General features: G+C 41.7%; 1 protein-coding gene across 5 annotated transcripts in view; it reads right to left on the reverse strand.

Moving 5' to 3' along the window:
- The window catches only part of ebf1a (EBF transcription factor 1a), a 484,706-nt gene that overhangs the window by 73,519 nt on the left and 390,295 nt on the right, over nucleotides 1–20,892 (reverse strand). The window lies entirely within an intron of this gene.

Genomic DNA, 20,892 nt, shown 5'->3' on the forward strand with positions numbered 1-20,892 from the left:
ATTTTTAAGATAATCGGCCCGTTGAGGCTATTCTGGCTCCAAGACCAATTATATTAACCTGTCCGTCCACGTATTTCCCTGTAATCCATCAACTCCTCCAGTTTCTCCCACTCATTTGTACTTAATTACAGTGGCTAATTAATCAGCCAATCAGCACGGTTTTGAGATGTGGGAGAAAACCAGAGTACCTGGAGAAATCTGAGCAATCAGGGAACTCCACACCCTACAATGACAACACTGGAGATCAGCAATACAGTGCATGCACTGCAGCCGGGCAGTAGAGACAGAAAGGCTGGAGCCCCATTTCTCTTTAGACAAGCTGATGAGCTTAATGATAAATGGTTCCTCTTACTGAGTGAACCATTATTTCCAAAGTGAAATTTCTAATGAGCAAATATTTCCTTTAAGCAACGTTTTATGTGGAGCAAAATTGCTAGACTGACCTACTTTTGTATCTATGCACCTATAGACACTGGCTGAACAAAGTTTGGAATTAGTCATTAGGCTTGTCTCGAAGGATGCTCAAATAGCTCACTATATTTAAGCAATAGAACTAAACTTCACCACAAGATCATTTGCTGTTGAATGTACTCTAATAAACACTGGCACTGGTTCACTAATACAATCTTCCATCTGACACTCAGAACTGAACAGTGCTGTTTTTCAAGCATTGAAAAGCTAAGACATCAAACCAAACAGCATCACAGTTGATGTCAAACAAATCTCAAGGTAACATTGAAAGAAGAACAGAAGAATTCCCTATGGTCTTCCGGCAATGCTTATACCCCAACGAAACAACTTGATGAATAGATGTCCTACATTAATATACTGACTACACTTTTACAAGTTCTTTACTGGCCTGCTTTCCCCACCCCCCTGTAAAGTTAGTTCTCTCATCAAATACTTCCTAGTATCCAAGACATCTTCAAGGAGCAGTGCCTTAGGAAGGCGGTGTCCATTGTTAAGTATCCACTCCACCCAGAACATGCCTGTTCTCATTGTTACCATCAGAAGCCTGAAGACACCCACTCAGTGATTCAGGGACAGCTTCTTCCCCTCTGTCATCCAATTACTAAATAGACATTGAACCCATGAACACTACCTCACTACTTTTTTTAAATTTCTGTATTTTGCATTACTTACTTCAACTTAACTATTTAATAGACATATATATACTTAAGGTATCTCTGTTTTTTTGTTCTCCATATTTATTTATCATGTATTTCCTTTACAGCTGCTGTAAAGTTAATAAATTTCATGATAAATCCTGGAGATATTACACCTGATTCTGTTTCTGAAATATGTTAATGACTATGATTGGCAGACACTACTATGTGCTTTTATTCACTGAGAAATCCAAAGCTTGGAGGTTTGGATGTCCATGTGGACAAACAGCAACACCAGACTGAGTTCTCAGAGAGTCTCAGCTATCTGCATGCTTGCTAAGGGCCTCATCTACTACTATTGCTGTAAATGGTGCTTTCAGGCCAGGCTGCCTGGCAACAGTGCGGAAATTACTTTTAACGTACTGGGTCACAAAACTTCATAAATCAAGACAAGCAAAGGAGAAGTAATGTGGCAAAGTAGGTTAGTTGGAGTTTGTAGAGCTCTGAGAAGTAAGAAATGTGGCCAGTATCCTCGGCATATATTAAACCATTGATTAATGCATTTCATATCTAATACAGGCCATAGATCTTCCCCCACATAATTAGCTCCCTCCAAAAATATATTTCAAATTAAATTTTTGAACGTTAAAAAGGACAGTAAGGAGCGCAGAAGCAAAGGTGCATTTCAATTAACTCTCTCCTCTCTGAGCTGTAACTTGCTTCTCTTTGCAATACTGTATCGTGTCTCCCTGTTGGTCAGTACTTTTGCTGTGCTCTAAGCAACTGGCATTCCTTCTCTGGTGTATCCCAGAGATCCTGGCTGGTAAAAGCAGGACCTGCGCTGCAGAGCGGATGGTCACTGGAAGCATGAGGAGGAGCTGTCGAGACAGTAGGACAATTTGAATTAAAAATGGAAATTGTGGAAATACACTATAGGTCAGACAGATACAGTGGAGGGAAAAACAGAGTCACTGATCTTTCATGGAGTTTAACTCCATCCCTCTCCTATACACGTAGTGACCAATTCAGGTGCTTTTGGAATGCGGGAGGAAACTGGAGCACGTCGAGCAAACCACTCCCAGGGAGAATGTGCACACAGACAGCACCCAGGGTCAGGATTGTGCCTGGATCTTTGAGCTACAGTTTGACTACTTCCTGCATCTCAACAATGAGTACATCTTAAAAGGGACTTCACTGTCTTTGAAGTTCTTTGGAACAATGAGAGAATATAAACATCGGAAATAAATTACAAGATCAGAAGGTCATTCAGTCACTTCATTCAAAAATGTCATCACTGATTTCTAATTCAGCATCATTTTCTACCTATTCCCCATTTTTCTTTGATTTCCCTCATACCCACAAATCTACTGCTTGGTTTTGAATGAATCTGAGCCTTTGCAGTCTCTGGAACAGAAACTTACAAATCCTCACCACTATCTGAAATTTCCCCTCTCTTCATTCCTCACCACTCTTAATCAGAAACCAATGTTTTGTTATGTAAGATGGTTAAAAATGCACGTTTTTATTGTGCTGTCAGTGTAGAACAAACTTCAGAGCAAGATCGTCAGTGCAGTATCATACACCCAAGGAGCCCACCCATATTAACAAGGCCGCGAACTGCAAGCAGATGGTCATTTGAACAAGATGAATGCAATCCTCCTCCTTCCATACATTCTCCATTTCATGCTGTTTTGCTTTGCCTTTCTTCATTGGCCTTCTGAGCTCTTGCTGAAGTCTCTTAACTGTCTGGAGTAGTGGGACAACCAGACTCCAAAGAAGGGTCTTACTATTGCCACCAAAGACTGAAAGGAAAACCTGTTGCCATACACACAAAATGCTAGAGGAACTCAAAAGGCCAGGCAGCACCTATGGTATATTTGAGCTGAGTGGCATTGAGATAAGGGAGTTATTCTGTGTCAGCCCTAAGGTGCTCAAGTAACATCATCCTATGGCACCACCCTTCTATGTAGCTGTTCCTGCAGCTGCTTTATCAAACTAAGTAATTCTCCATCACAGGTCGATTGTTGGCCTTGCTTCTAAAAGATAAGACTTTAACCTTTGCAACTTCAGCACAAAATCACCCAGCTTAGTGTAGAGTCATCCATAATCTTTTCCTACAGTATGAATCACTACGTAACTGGAGAGAAGCTTTGTCAGTCACATTGAGGAACGATGAGTATCCATACTTGACAGATTTGTATTAAGAACAAGTTGTAAAGGTCACAGGGTTGATGTTCAGTTTCGAGTTAGCTCGTCGTAGTTGAAGAATATTGGGATAGGAGGCTGTATGCCAATTACTCTCATTGTTAATGATCACAATTACAATGGCCTTGACTACCATTTCTGATCAGAGTCCAGCAGAAAGCAAACATTAGGAAGAAGGTGAAATATGTTTGCCTTTAGCAACCAATAATGCTGAGTTCAATCATAAAAGAGAGCCAACACCAACATAAGTTCAAGGATAGGTTCACAACCAAGAGTTGCCATGATATTCCTTTAATATGTTACACATGTCTCTGTTTTCTAAGCTTCTAAGCCCAGCTACAACTGGATTTGCTCATAATACTTTTATAATTTGCCCCCACAGCATTTTCCCCAATAGTAAATAATCAGTACTAAGCAGCCAAGCATTATATTGGAATATCATCCCTTTTTTACCTTTAGGGTACAATAAAAACAATAGAAGCTAATGCATCCCCATCAATTTAAATTTAAATTTAGCAAATGCATACCAGTTGTGGTAAATAAGTAGGTGACAACCTCAACAACAACCATAACATATATTGAAAATATCTCTGCCATGTGGGCAGGTTAGTATGATATATATTCCAAGAGTAACTATACATTGTGCCCTCAATGATCCACTTACAGACATTGTGGCTGTTTACATTAGTGACGTGTTTGAATCGTTATCATTCTAAAACATTCCAAAATCCGAATGGTAATCTGCTGGAGTGAAACTTCAATCATTTCAGCTGAAGCAGGAATGAGATTTAATTGCATCAGATCTCGTCACTTACAGAACGACACAATGCTGGTGGAGTTACTGTCATGCTGATGTTTAAGTGTTTTTGACACAGAAATTAGGAAGGCTAGAATATTTACAGGAGCACAGTTGCCATAACTACACTGCACCAGCAGCTGATGCTCCCAAATTAAGCTTCAGATAAGAAGCAAGTTTCTATTCCATCTATCAAATAGATATAGGTCACATCATAGAGACCCCATTTGGAACCCCAGCTCATTTCACTAGGTCCCATGTGGTCAAGTGGGTGGGTGGGGGTATGTTGGGTGGAGGAAGGGAGGGGAGTGAGCCAGTGGTAGTATGGGACATTATTATTGAATAACAAAGTTTGAGGCATGACCAAGGGTAAATGTAAGTTTCATTTTCGCAAATACATCTACTTGCTGGCAATACCACAGAATGTAACTTTGTTCAGAAATATACTTAGCAAGTGAAACTAAATGGTTCAATATTGGTGCTCCAATACACCATTGGGACACATTCTGAATTACACATCCCAGCATATAAAATGGAAATACATTGTCACTAACCACAGTTGCATCTTTCAATAAGCTGATTCAGCCCCTCTATCCCCCTGAGACATTCACTTTGATCACAGCTGATCTTTACTTCAGCTCCATTTAACTGCTCCAGCATTCTATCTTGGGATATTGCCTCCAAACAAAAACTCATTGCTCTTAGATGGCTGTCTAACATCCTCGTGTTCACAATCTTTCAAACGGACTATGTGCATCTCTTTCTGTGGTAAAATTGAACCAGACAAGGCATTAATTATTAGCTCCTGTTTGACAAGCAGACATTTACTTCCCCATCTTCACTGGTACCTTCTACCTGCTACCATCACGGAAACCTGTCTCTCTTCCAAAGACTCTGGGCACAACTTGTCAGGTTAGCCTGACGTCAGTGGTGGGAAAGATGCTGGAGTCAATTATAAAAGAGGAAATTATGACACATTTGGATAGCAGTAGAAGGATCAGTCCGAGAGAGCATGGATTTATGAAGGGAAAATCATGCTTGACTAATCTTCTGGAGTTTTTTGAGGATGTAACTATGAAAATGGACAAGGGAGAGCCAGTGAATGTAGTGTACCTGGACTTCCAGAAAGCTTTTGATAAAGTCCCACATAGGAGATTAGTGGGCAAAATTAGGGCACATGGTATTGGGGGCAGAGTACTGACATGGATTGCAAATTGGCTGGCTGACAGGAAACAAAGAGTAGTGATTAACCGGTCCCTTTTGGAATGGCAGGCTGTGACCAGTGGGGTACCGCAAGGTTCGGTGCTGGGACTGCAGCAGTTTACAATATATATTAATGATTTAGATGAAGGGATTAAAAGCAACATTAGCAAATTTGCTGATGACACAAAGCTGGGTGGCAGTATGAAATGTCAGGAGGATGTTATGAGAATGCAGGGTGACTTGGACAGGTTGGGTGAGTGGGCAAATGTATGGCAGATGCAGTTTAATGTGGATGAATGTCAGGTTATCCACTTTGGTGGCAAGAATAGGAAGGCAGATTACTATCTAAATGGAGTCAAGTTAGGAAAAGGGGAAGTACAACGAGCTCTAGGTGTTCTTGTACATCAGTCAATGAAAGCAAGCATGCAGGTACAGCAGGCAGTGAAAAAAGCTAATGGCATGCTGGCTTTTATAACAAGAGGAATTGAGTATAGGAGTAAAGAGGTCCCTCTGCAGCTGTACAGGGCCCTGGTGAGACCCCACCTGGAGTATTGTGTGCAGTTTTGGTCTCCAAATTTGAGGAAGGACATTCTTGCTATTGAGGGAGTGCAGCTTAGGTTCACAAGGTTAATTCCCGGAATGGCGGGACTGTCATATGTTGAAAGATTGGAGCGACTGTGCTTGTATACACTGGAATTTAGAAGGATGAGAGGGGATCTGATTGAAACATATAAGATTATTAAGGGATTGGACACACTGGAGGCAGGAAGCATGTTCCCGCTGATGGGTGAGTCCAGAACTAGAGACCACAGTTTAAGAATAAGGGGTAGGCCATTTAGAACAGAGACGCGGAAAAACTTTTTCACCCAGAGAGTGGTGGATATGTGGAATGCTCTGCCCCAGAAGGCAGTGGAGGCCAACTCTCTGGATGCATTCAAGAGAGAGTTAGATAGAGCTCTTATAGATAGCGGGGTCAAGGGATATGGGGAGAGGGCAGGAACGGGGTACTGATTGTGTATGATCAGCCATGATCACAGTGAATGGCGGTGCTGGCTAGAAGGGCTGAATGGCCTACTCCTGCACCTACTGTCTATTGTCTATTCCGTTCTGCATTATTGTTGTTTTCCCTTGTACCACTCAATGCTCTTACATGATGAAATGACCTGTACGGATGGCATGCGAAACAAAGTTTTTCACTGTACCTTGGTACATGTGACAATATTCAACCAGTTTACCAAGTCAAGTGGCATCAGTGGAGGGATATAACTAGTAGATGTTTTCAGCTGAGATCCTTCATCATGAGTCCTGATAAATTGCCTCAGTTCAAAGTAAATTTATTATCAAAGAACATATCTGTCACCATATACAACCCTGAGGTTCATTTTCTTTCTGGCATACTCAATAAATTAGAAAACCATTAAGAATCAATGAAAGACCGCACCATCAGGTTGAACAACCAGTGTGCAAAAGACAACAAACTGTGCAAATACAAAAAGAAAGAAATAATAATAAATAATATATTGCAATAATTATTGAGAACATGAGATGAAGAATCCTTGAAAGTAAGTCAATAGGTTGTGTCGCAAGTGAAGTTGAGTGAAGTATCCCATCTGTTTCAGAAGTCTGATGGTTGAGGTATAACAAATGTCCTAGGATGTGGTGGTGTGAGTCCTGAGGCTCCTGTACCTTTTTCTGGAAGCTGTCTCATTATCTCTAGAAATAAGGTCGATCAATGTCATGTCGTCTGTGAATTTGATCAGCAGATTAGAGCTGTGTGTGGCCAGAGGGCAGAGGTGAGGGAGCCCATCCTTACCACCTGTCAGTGATTCGATAGGAAGCCTAGCATCCAGCTGCACAAGGTGGGGTGCAGGCCGAGGTCTCTGAGATTCCTGTCAAGTCTGGAGGGAATTATGGTGTTGAATGCTGAACTGTAGTGCAGGAACAGCACTCTAATATATGTATCCCTCTTCTCCAGGTGAGTGAGGACAGTGGGTAGTGCTGTGGCTATGGTGTCATCAGTAGACCAGTTCCAACAGTAGGCAAGTTGCAGGGTGTCCAATGTGGATGGTAGCATGCTGCAGATGTAGTCTTTAACCAGCCTCTTGCATTTGCTTATAATTGAGGTGAGTGCAACAGGACGCCAATCATCCAGGCATGCTACCTTGGTTTTCTTAGGTACAGGGACAATTAATGGACAATTTGAAACAGGAAGTAACTACACATTGGGAGAGAGAGAGGTTAAAAATATCCGTAAAATATACCATCCAGTTGTCCCGCACACACTTTAAGGATGCACCCTGGCCCTGGAGCCTTGCAGCTGTTGACACATTGGATTGTTCTAAGTACCTCAGCCTTGGAGATGACCACGGAGCAGGTCTCACTGGCGGCTCTCCTTGGGGATTCAGTCTTTTCAACCTCGAATCGAGCATAAAAAACATTAAGCTCATCTGGGATCGAGGCGGCAATGTTGTCTGTACTGCTATGTTTCCTCTTGAAGTTTGCGATGGTGTGCGGTCCTTGCCATGCACTGCATGTGTCATTGTCACAGAGTTGTGACTGGATTATAGCATTGAGTATGAGAGTTGCAAACTCATTTTCACTGTATTGATGCAAAACACTCCAACCAGTTGGTCAGCAGGTCTTTAGTACTTGACCAGGTATCCATTTAGGCCAGATACTTTTCGTGGGTTCACCCTCCTGAAGACTACTCACATTTCGATCTCAGAAAGTGAAATCACAGGACAATCAGGGACTGTGGAGTTCATGATGGTTCTTCCATGTTTTGATGGTCAAAGCAAGCATAGAAGGCATTGATATTATCAGGGAGTGAAGCCCTGTTGTTGCTTATGTTGCTTGATTTAACTTTGTAAGAGGTGATAGTATACAGTTTCTGCCACAACTATCAAGCATCCTTTGTTGATTCAAGTTTAGTCCGGAATTGCCACTTCACCTGTGAGGTGGCATTCTGGAGAGACCTCTTGTATCTTTCTTGGTTATCAGACTTGAATGCCTCTGATCTGACCCTCAGCAGACTGCAGATCTTATCTTTCATCCACTGGGGAAGACTGTGAATGATTTTGTGAGGACACACTCATCTGCAACTGCTTTTATCAAGTCCTTAGTGACCATGTTGTATTCATTCAGATCCACAGATGAGTCCTTGAACATGACCCAGTCCACCAATTCAAAGCAATCCAGTAGCCACTCCACCTCTTTGTTGTCCTAATCTCTGGAGCCTTGTTTTTTAGCCTCTGCCTGTACGCAGGTAGCAGAAGGGCAGCCAAGTGATCAGATTTACAGAAACATGGAATGTTTCTGGGCATGACCCTGGGCATGGAATGGTAGGTATTCTTTATCTTCGTTTAGCAATGGTCTAGTGTGTTGGGATCTCTGGTGCTACAGGTTATATGCTGATAGTAACTGACAGGGATTTCTTCAAATAAGCCTGATTGAAATCCCTGACTATGATTTGCTTCATGTTTGGTGACAGCATCATACAGCATCGCCAGTGCCTGATAATAGTCAATGGTGGCATGTAAACTGTGGTCAGGATTACGGAGGAGAACTTTCTGATAAATAGAATGATCATCATTTACCTGTTTTGTGTTCAAGGTCAGGGGAACGAGAGTACAACAAAACCACCATATCTGAGCACCACAGAGGGATTATCATGAAACACACACCTCCTCTTAACCTTCTCCAAATCAGCAGTTTGGTCCATCCTGTGTATCGAGAAGCCTTCAGGTCTGATCACCATATCTGGTGTACTTTAAGTCAGCTAGGTCTTGGTGAAACACAAAGCAGAACACTTCAAACCATTGACCATTCCTCTTCGGAGATGCTGACTGACTTGTTGAGTTTCTCCAGCATTCATGAGTGTTGCTCAGGGTTTCCAACATCTGAACCGCTTGCATTTACAATTTACCAAGTTGACTGTTTATCTCTCTACAAATGCTACATTATTTTCTGTTTTCATTTCAGATTTTCAGCACCTGCAGGTACTTTTCTTTGGAACAGAAAATGCTGAAAACCCTCAGCAGGTCAGGCAGCATCTGTGCAAAAGGTCAATGCTTTGGGTCTGTGACCCTGGAAATTAACCAGATGCAAGTAGGTTTTCAGCAAGAGGGATGGTGGAGTGGGGGGGTGGGGGTTGTGGTTGGGAACTTCTAGCTGACTTGGTTAGCTTTCCCAGCATTTTCTATTTCATATCAGATTTCTGGCATCTGCAGTTTTAATTTAAATTTTCACTTCCTGTTTTTTTCCCATTTGCTAGCTGGAACATTTATTTTGCTCACTTGTCCCTGTAGTTCACTATATAACCTTTCACTCCCTTAACCATCAGAATTTTTGCTTTCTTTGCAGCTATAAAAAGAAACACAAGAGCTGAAGAACACCAGCTCTTGTGTCATCAGGGGGGAAAAAACAAGGCATTAGAACCAAAATAAACTGAAAAGTCTCACACAAAGTTTTTGTGAAATGTGAATTTCAATCACAAAACAACTGACCATCATCAAAGTTGCCTCACCAGGAATGGTAGAAGTGAACAGATGCACTTAAAGAGAAGCTGGATGCTGAGGTAAGTAAGGAAATTGGGGCAAGCTGATTGGATAAGAGGGTTCACAAGGAGTATAAAGACCATCACATACCAGATTGGACAAATGTTATTTTTCTGAAATGCAAATAAGAACGTGAACATAAGAAATAGGAGCAGGAGTAGGCCATCCAGCCCATCCAGCCCACCCCGCCATTCAATAAGATCATGGCTGATCTGTCTATAAACTCAGCTCCATCTTCCTGCCTTTTCCCCATAACCCTTAATTCCCTTATTATGTAAAAACCTATCTAGCTGTTTCTTAAACATATTTAGTGAGGAAGCCTAAACTGCTTTCCTGGGCAGAGAATTCCACAGATTCACCACTCTCTGGAAAAAACAGTTTCTCCTCATCTCCGTCCTAAATCTTCTCCCCAGGGCAATGTCCTCTAGTTCTAATCTTACCTACCAATGGAAACAACTTTCCTACTTCTATTTTATCTATCCCGTTCAAAATTTTGTATGTTTCTATAAGATCCCCTCTCATTCTTCTGAACTTCAGAGAGTATAGTCCCAGGCAACCCAATCTTTCCTCATAGGTTAACCCCTTCATCCCTGGAATCAACCTGGTGAACCTCCTCTGCACTGCCTCCAAAGCCAGTACATCCTTCCTCAAGTACGGAGACCAGAACTGCACACAGTCCTCCAGGTGCGGCCTCACCAGTACCTTGTATAGATGTAGCATGACCTCTCTGCTCTTGAATTCAATCCCTCTAGCAATGAAGGCCAACATTCCGTTTGCCTTCTTAATAACCTGTTGTACCTGCAAGCCAACTTTTTGCAATTTAAGAACAAGTACTCCCAAGTCCCTCTGCATAACAGCATGCTGCAATCTTTCACCATTTAAATGATAATCTGCTCTTCTATTATTCCTTCCAAAGCGGATGATCTCACATTTACCAACATTGTATTCCATCTGCCAGACCTTGGCCCACTCATTTAACCTATCTATATCCTTCTGCAGACTCTCTGTATCCTCTGTACAATTTGCCTTTCCACTCAGTTTAGTGTCATCAGCAAATTTTGCTATGCTACACTCGGTCCCCTTTTCCAAATCATCAATGTAAATGGTAAACAGCTGCGAGCCCAGCACTGACCCCTGCAGCACCCCACTCACCACCGACTGCCAACCAGAGAAACACCCATTTATACCAACTCTCTGCCTTCTATTGGTTAACCAATCCACTATCCATTCCAATACACTTCCTCCAACTCCATGCATCCGTATCTTATTTATAAGTCTCTTGTGTGGCACCTTATCGAACACCTTCGGGAAATTCACTTGTTCCCCTCTTTCCACTGCACTCATTATGTCCTCAAAGAACTCCAGTAAGTTTGTTAAACAAAACCTGCCCTCCTGGGTAATATAAAGCTGTGGATTCAGCTTCCATCAACCTCCACCAAGATTGACTCTAAACTTGCCTGCTGGGATAATGGAGTCAGGGGCTTGTGAAAAACTTGCTTGATAGACTTCATCCTCAGCAACCACATTTTGAAGCAAGGACACAATTTGCACCCATACAATGAACAGGATTTCTTAAAGAAAATTATGTGCTCCTTTTAAAACATTCAAAATTTTGTATGTTTCTATAAGATCCCCTCTCATTCTTCTAAACTTCAGAGAGTATAGTCCCAGGCGACCCAATCTTTCCTCATAGGTTAACCCCTTCATCCCTGGAATTTCGAAATTCTTGGCATTGCGATATGTTAACATTCTTGCCTGCAATTGCAGAGCCCTATCACATACTGGACAAGCTCATAACTCAAAGGTATCATGATCAGAGCAGATTACAAACGTCTTTCAGAAAAGCAATTCCATTCAATGTTAATATACACGTTATTAGATACAGGAGTGGAACCCAGTGTAGTCTTCTACTATTGTAGCCCATCCACTTCAAAGATCGACGCTTGTGTGTTCAGAGAGACTGTTCTGTGGTAACATATGGTTATTTGTCGTCTTGCTGTCTGTTTGAATCAGACTGACCATTCTCATCTGACCTCTCTCATTAACAAGTTGTTTTCACCCACAGCACTGACACTCACTGGGTGTTTTTGCACCATTCTCAGTAAACTCTAGGAGATAAAAATCCCAGGAGATGAGCAGTTTCTGAGGTACTCAAACCACCCCATCTGGCGCCAACAACCATTCCATGCTCAAAATAATTTAGATCACATTTTCCCCTTTTTGATGTTTGATATGACAATAACTGAACCTCTTGACCATGTCTGCATGCTTTTATGCTTTGAGTTGCTGTCACGTAATAGGCTAATTAGATATTGATATTAATCAGCAGATGGACAGGTGCACCTAATAGAGTGCCACTGAGTTGATATATTATGCTTTTTCCTTTTTACCAGCAATATATTTAGTCACCGGGTTCAAGAGCAATTACTTTACTCCAAACATTTTCTGTTTTGAAATCAACCTGCAGAACTCTATTCATGGTCTCTTCGGTCACTACAAAGGGCTTTGTTTTATTTTATTCCGTTTGTGTTCTTTCGTGTATAATTTAGGATAAGTTATATTTATTTTAGGTTTTTCTTGTGAATAACCTAAAATGATATGTGTCTGTGATTCCACTGCTAGATTTTTCATTGCAGTCTGTGCAGACATGTACTTCTACATATGGCAATAAACACTAAACTACCTTCTCAGTGAATTAATAATTGGGCAAGTTACATATTCTGAATAGTTTAATAAGTCAAAATTTAGGGTTATAAAGCATCTGAACTCCTTGAAATGCTATGAACCCTAGGGTATTTTCATGTAAGAGCTACTGTAATGACAACATATTAAAAAGCTTCGGACAAAATTTCAAAGCCGAAAGTTAAAGTGGAAGTATTAGAAATTAACTTGAAAATCCTTGTTAATGAGTATATTGACATTCTTGTCCTATCACAAATTGGACAAGCAGTGTCCTATCACGTATTGGACAAACAGTCCCCTATCACATATTAGACAAGCAGTCCCCCATTACATCTTGTACAGTATCCTATCACATATTGGACACATATCCCCTATCTCATATTGGACAAGCAGCGTCCAATCACATTTTAGACAAGCAGTCCCCTAGAACATATTGGACAAACAGTGCCCTATTGCATATTGGACAAGGTCATCGAGCTGCATCTCCAGTTCCCTAACTCGGTCCCTAAGGAGCTGCAGTTCAACGCACCTGGCCATCTCGGAGGCTGTGAGTCTCCAGGACCTCCCACGAGGGACACCAAGCACAGAACACCGGCCTCACACACATACTTTCTATCTGTATTCTAAACAGATAACCTACCTTGCCTCGACTCTTTATCGCCGAAGCCATGTTGAGCCAAAGCCTTTCTACTCTGTCTACCACTACTGTCGCCCACTCCTCCAACGCTCGGTAAAGCTGTCTTCTTTTTAAACTCTTCTCGCTGTTCTCACTGGCCAAGCTCCACACACTTGTGCAGTCGTGCGCCGTTCAAACCGCTGAAGAAATAATCCTGTATGTGTCCTATCACGTATTGGACAAGCAGTCCCCTATCACATTTTGGACAAGCAGTGTCCTATCACATATCGGACAAACAGTGTCTTATTACATACTGGACAAACAGTGCCCTGTCTCATACTGGACAAGCAGCTCCCTATCACACATTGGACACACATCCCCTATTGCATATTGGACAAGCAGTGTCCTATCACATATCGGACAAACAGTGTCTTATTACATACTGGACAAACAGTGCCCTGTCTCATACTGGACAAGCAGCTCCCTATCACATACTGGCCAAGCAGCTCCCTATCACATACTGGCCAAGCAGTTCCCTATCACATACTGGACAAGCCATCCACTATCACATATTGGACAAGCAGCTCCCTATTGCACATTGGACAAGCAGTCCCCTATCACATACTGGCCAAGCAGCTCCCTATCACATACTGGCCAAGCAGCTCCCTATCACATACTGGCCAAGCAGTTCCCTATCACATACTGGACAAGCCATCCACTATCACATATTGGACAAGCAGCTCCCTATTGCACATTGGACAAGCAGTCCCCTATCAGATACTGGACAAGCAGCTCCCTATCACACATTGGACAAGCAGTCCCCTATCAGATACTGGACAAGCAGATCCCTATCGCACATTGGACAAGCAGTCCCCTATTACATACTTGTCAAGCCATCCACTATCACATATTGGACAAGCAGCTCCCTATCACACATTGGACAAGCAGTCCCCTATCACATACTGGACAAGCAGTGCCTTGTCTCATATTGGACAAGCAGTGTCCTATCACACATTGGACACGCATCCCCCATCACATATTGGACAAGCAGTGCCCTATCACATACTGGACAAGCAGTGCCTTGTCTCATATTGGACAAGCAGTGTCCTATCACACATTGGACACGCATCCCCCATCACATATTGGACAAGCAGTGCCCTATCACATACTGGACAAGCAGTGCCTTGTCTCATATTGGACAAGCAGTGTCCTATCACACATTGGACACGCATCCCCCATCACATATTGGACAAGCAGTGCCCTATCACATACTGGACAAGCAGTGCCTTGTCTCATATTGGACAAGCAGTGTCCTATCACACATTGGACACGCATCCCCCATCACATATTGGACAAGCAGTGCCCTATCACATGTTGGAAAAGTACGCAATGTAAAAATATCACAATCTGGACACCTTATAACTATCTTTCAGAAAAGTAATTTCTTCTTCTACAAATTCAACAATAATATATATTTAGCTCTTTTCCCTTTTAACCAGCAATATATCTTGTTTAATCAACTGGCACTAATGACAGCACCAAGGGAGTTGGTTTGTAAATGTGACTAGTAGTGAGGAGAAGAGAGAAGATTAACATTTCATGATGTAAAACAGTCAAGATTTTTGCATTCACAATCAACTCTGCTGATGTCTGTCCAAATCCTTTTGCTCAGTAACTTCTCATACTCAGTTCCGAAAACCAAGGACATTGTATGTGGCTAGAATGAAAACTCTCCCTTCAGATAAATGACAGACGTATATATTAACAAATATTCCACAGGGTCAGACACAGGGTCCTGTGGAGGAGGAACCAGAGTTAGCCTCTAAGATTGGTGGGTGGTTTTCCAGAATTAACTTGTTAAGCCTTTTCAGATGTTGCCTGACATGGTGAAAGAGTCCAATATTTCCTCACTTTATTTCAGATTTACAGCAACATTTCTTTAATTGGTACATGTAAATCTGGAAGTGGAACATTTATCAAACATCAAAGATGAAGAAAAAGTCAACATTGCAATGCTGGAGCTTCTGGTTAACATCAGTTCTACCAGTCATTGATGTATTGACCAACTCAACCTTTTTAGTAATTCACACTGTCTCAGTCTCTCCTTCATTCACTCTATGAGATACTGGGAATAGTCAATTATTCATGAAGAACTTCACAAAGCCTACAAGTCATTCTTACAGTTGCCTTCTTTCCAACCACCCTCCTTCTGAATCTTTCTCTCTTAGCACAGTTGTAATACAGGCCAGCGATAGTCACATTAAAGAGCTGCACCATTGAAACAGCAAACATTGCCCATAGATCAATATTATATATCACCCCTGTACTGCACATATGAGGAGCAAGCAGGATATGAGCCACACTCAGATGTCATTCACTTTGAGCAAGGAAGATTTTTGGCACTTCTATAAATCATGCTCCTCAGTTTTTATCTAATTTTCCATTCAAGAATAAGACAATGTTTAAATAGTACTTTCATCCACACATACCTCTAAATTTACAAGCATTGGATATAGCCTACTCTCAAAGGGTCAGGCATTTTTGGCTAACTATTCATTTATTTAAAATGAAGTTAATTGGATTTAACAAGACTGGAGGGAATGGAAAGTGGCAGCTCCATGTCAGAATAACTTATAAACCTCTTCACCTGAAAGATCCATCTTCCTGAATGGAAAGCTAAGGCCCAATGCCATGGGATGGACTTGGCCCTGAGGTAACAAGCCTGGCGTGAAAACCTGGAATCAAGTTAACCCACTCTGGCAGACTTGAAAACCTATATTAGAGCCAAATGACTGCACAATTCTCCAAGGAACTGTGGAAAAATGTAAGCCAGTTACTAAAAAAACTCTGAGATGCAGGGGTTAGTTTTGGGGGCTGAAATTATAGCTGGGCTTTTCAAGAATGATATCAGGAAATGTTTCTTCATATTAAGGGTGGGAGAAATCTGAAACTTGCTTTCTCAGTAAGCTGTTGGGGCCAAATGAAAATTCCAAAAACTTGGAAGTAAATCTAAATTAATTTCAAATACACTCAACAAGGAATTCAGAAAAGATCATTGCCCAGAGAACATCAAGAGTATGGAATTTGATACCATAAGAGAACTGTGTTGAAATGCACAGATGCATTTAAGGAAAATTAAGATATACATAAAGCAAGTTAAAAGTCAGATATTAAGGGATATAGAGCAAAGACCAAGTTAGGAGCAGACAGCCTTGTTCTAGATAAAGGACGAAATATGGTAAGAGATTGAATAGCTCCCTCCTGTTCCAAATCAATTACAGACTAGCTTGCAAGCCAAGTGGTTAAAGCAGTTCCAGTGGGTGAAGTTATAGAAACCACTTCATCCTCTGTGCTGGGTCAAACTCCAACAGAACTGTACACACTTAAATACCCTCCAACACCTCATTCAATTCTTTACCTGGACTTTGGTCTCAATGTTCTGCACCTATACTCAGAAAACCGTTCCTCTCTGGGTTGCCGCTTAAAAATTGTCCCAGCTCAAACTCTTCAGCTTTCTCCCTGTTTTCCATCTTCGTGGCTCCCCCTTGTTTCCCATCACTATCCCATTCCTGGACCCTTAGTTTTCCACCACTGTCTTATCATGTTTCCATTGCTATCCCATCCCTGAATCCTCTGTTCCTTGTCACTATCCCTCTGAAATGTTGATTCACTTTGTAAGCTGGCATTAGCCTATGGCTCCTGTTTATCTGGTTTTGATTCTTTAATGGGATTTTTTTAACGACACTGGTGTAAAATTCTTTGACAGGTGACATTAACTAAAGGTCATGTATTACTATACACTACATAGGCTATGCAAATTGAATCAAAAACATAGCAGCCAGATTAGCTGAGGTAAAAATTATAAGGTCAGACAAAGTCAGTCAAGCTGATAGTGCTGAAAAGATGCTTGTAATTACTCTTTTTAGTCTATTAACTATTGTTGTTCTATCAGGGCTCAGGGGTATATGAAAGCCATGGACATGAAGTACAAGATAAAGTAATGTGTATTTACTACTCCCAAAGGATCAATTTGGCTGGTATTTTACAGATCGAAGAAGCAAAATACAAACGCTGTTCTCCTTTTTCTCCACTGAATTTTGTCTTTTATCAAACTCTGCTCGGAAGGCAGCCATGACACTGGGTGCAATCTAACCACTCTGAACAGAATCTCTCTGTGATACCCCTGTCATGTAAAGATCAAATCCGTGTCTTCTGGCATAATGTACAAGAGTCCCTGTATCTTCTTGATAAAACCCAGGGACATGCTGGGATCAAGGCTTTGACTGCCAACTGATTTTTAAAGAAGGGAAGCGCAATGCAAATCTGTCGATGGGATGTGAAGGAAACCTCTCCAGCCCTGCCCCCGTACCATCACTGCATGAACTGCCTTGACAAGTAGAATATGTTTGTCAGCTTGATATGAACTGACCTCTTTTTTCTCTATCTATTCATCGTGTTTGCTTCCTGTCAAACGAATCCTGCCAACTTCAGCTTAGGCGATAATTCACTCGTAATTCATCATGGGCACACCAGGGAGTAGAACTTTGGACAGAGGTTCAGCTCAGCCTTACAACAGACCCTGATGTGTTTAGGCCCACATAATCAGAGGCCTTCCAGTGCATTGCTGGCAATTGGGTCAGTTTGTTTTTAAATTAAAACATTTAAATATTTATTTCCCCATGGCACTCTGCACACAGCCAGGCAAGGTTTTGAAGGCAAACATATTAATCCATTTAAAATGTATGTGTATATCCTACCAACTTTCTCCTCTGGCTCATGTACATCTAATTACACTCTGTCCTTTGGGGGGGGGAGTCCATGCAGAGGGAGAGAGGTGCAACCATTCAAATGAAACATTTTCCATGTGTCCTGTTGAGTGCTCCACAAAGAGTCTACGTCCCTATTTGTAGAATGACAGATACCCTGACCGATATTTATGCCTCCATCAGATTCACAAAAATGTAACAGTTTGGTTGTTATCCCTACAATCTGTGTGATCTTCACATCAGTAATTCAGTATCAGCAGCGAAGGTCTTTATAATCTCTTGAGGCTTCACGTAAATGCAGGCTGACCTGCATCTAGGACCCATAAACATTGTCTCACTGCTTCTTTATTCCCTATTTTTTGCACTACTTTATTAATCTATTATATACATATACTTACTGTAATTCACAGTTTTCTTCTTCTCTCATATTGCATGGTACTGTTGCTGCAAAGTTAATGAATTTCAAGACATACGCCAGTGATATTAAACCTGATTCTGAATACTGGCACGACGTTGTGAGTGGCTGTCCCACACTCCTGTGGGGAGCATGGGGGTAAGTTCATTTCAGATTGTCACATGGGGGTAAGGAATGGACTGGACCTCCCACTCATAAGTCATCAAATGTACTAAGCTGAGGGAAATGGACAAATGGACCCATTTTGAATCACTGTGCTTAACTATTGACATTGGGGAGTTGTCATACCACAGACCTTTACATGTGTAATCATTAATAAGTTAAGTGCTGTTAATTGATTTTATTTAATCTTCATCGGTCTTAATGTACTTAGTTAAATAAAACATGATTTCTTAAGGAAATGTATTCTTTTTTATTTGTTTGAGTCTATTTCAAGTTATCTTAAATATTTCTGATTTACAGTAAAGGACCTTGAATTGGTTATCAGATGGTCTGATAGGGATCCACCACCTGAGGCCTAGCTGGCCACACTGCTTCCCAGTACAGTCACAACAGTGAATCTGAGAGGGGTTATGGTGGTTCCTGCATAATTTTTTCATTTTATTTTGTTGATATACAATGTGGAATAGGCCTTTCCAGCCCTTCGAGCCACACCACCCAGTATTCCCTGATTTAATTCCACCAAATCATGGGACAATTTGCTGTATGATGACCAATTAACCTACCAACCGGTACATCTTTGGACTGTGAAAGGAAACCCACACGGTCATGGGGAGAACGTGCAAAATCCTTACAGGCAGCTGGGGGAATGGAACCCCGGTCGCCTGTACTGTGAAGCACTGTACTACCATGCCATCCCAATCTGCCTACTGTTTTGAAGGCAGCAGGTTGGGATGCAGTTGAGTGACAATTAAGTACATCACCGTGACCAGGTGGCAGAGATCTGGCATAAAGTGGGCAATGATCACAACAGCTGGGTGGTGGTCTGAATGAAATCTGCCCACTTTTCAGCCCAGTGGGACAGAGGGTGGCAGCTTCTGTAAAAATGGGGTGAAAGTGTAGATCTGCTGCTTCACAGCTCAAGTGCCTCAGATTGGAACCTGACTCTAGTGGAGTAGTGTTCAGTGTGGATCACATTTTCCGTGTGATCAGGTGGATTTCCCCCCAGATGCTCCAGTTTCCTTCCTTAGCCCAAAGACATGCAGGTTGGTAGGCTAATTGTCAACTATGTGTTTCCCCTAATGTCTATTTGAATTTGGAGAACAATGATGGTAATGTGAAGAGAGTAAAATGCTATTAGTCTGGGATTGGTACAAATGGGTTGCTAATGGTCAACACAGATTTGGTGGGCCAAAGTGCCTGTGGTTTTGCTATTTGATTCTACCAGTCTATGTGGGCAATCTCCTCCACCCAGGCACGAAGGTAAAACAAAGTCCCAGTGCTCCCTATTGTTACTTGCAATCCAGTTTCTAGTGACTCAGTGTAACCAGTGGGTATCATCACTGTAGCAGAGTATCAGTGCAAATTAACTATTATCGATTAACCAATATTTAGTACAAAGATTATCTGGGCAGTGAGGGATTACTGATGTGCATTTCACTTCACCAATTGTTACCATCAATATTCTTCAAACATACACCAATAACCCAGTTCTCTCTCTCTTTTACTGCACTCAGCAGCTGTACAGGGTAAAAAGGGGCCCAGTTACCATGGAGAAAGATGGGGTGCAGTGAGGTTGCTCCGTCAACAGATGTCACCCTCAAGTTAAGTTCCTCCTTATAATTTGCAACACATCTAAATGCAAATGTCACCTTGTTCACCTTGGAGCAAAAGCTTCCAAGTTCAGGCAAAGCCTTTACAGAACAAGGAAAGGCTTGGGGCAAACAGTGGAAAAGCTTTAAAGGGGTGGTTGGACAAAGAAATGAGGAAGAGAAAATGGGATTTTATATTTAGATAAAGAGGGTAAGAGGAGAATCCCAAAGAGCACTACCATTTCAAGACAATTGACCTCCCACTGTACTGCACATTCTATATAAGTCAAGGGAACAAGAATACTTGATCACATATATTGTTAAGGGTTGCAGAAGTTTACCACTTCCATATATCAAATTTCAAACAGACCTCTTTGAATTTGTTCTGAGCAAGGTATGTTGCCATCTCTTTCTACTGTTGCTGACTGATCAGTCACGCGATTCCACATCCTTCACTTTTCACTTGACCAAACAGTAGGTGTCTGCAGCAGATTTCTATACATTTATTAATTACCCAAGCAGAATCCTTAATGAACATGTGATGCTAATTTACTTTCTGATCACTAAGATCATCCAATTACTAAGAAAATGTTCTGAAACTTTTCTACATTCATGAAAATCAGTTGTCACAATGTATCACGAAAGCTGCATCTGCCATTCACTTCCCTTCCTTGCCCTTCAGGTGTTGGTCATGCTCAGGTGGGATGTAAGCCCAGTGGGTGCTTTAGCCAATTATACCACCAGGAGCTGAGTCCAGGCACATGTTAAGTGGTGAACATGGGCACATATGGACAGG

Source organism: Hemitrygon akajei, chromosome 15 (genome assembly GCF_048418815.1).
Source record: "Hemitrygon akajei chromosome 15, sHemAka1.3, whole genome shotgun sequence".
NCBI lineage: Eukaryota > Metazoa > Chordata > Chondrichthyes > Myliobatiformes > Dasyatidae > Hemitrygon > Hemitrygon akajei.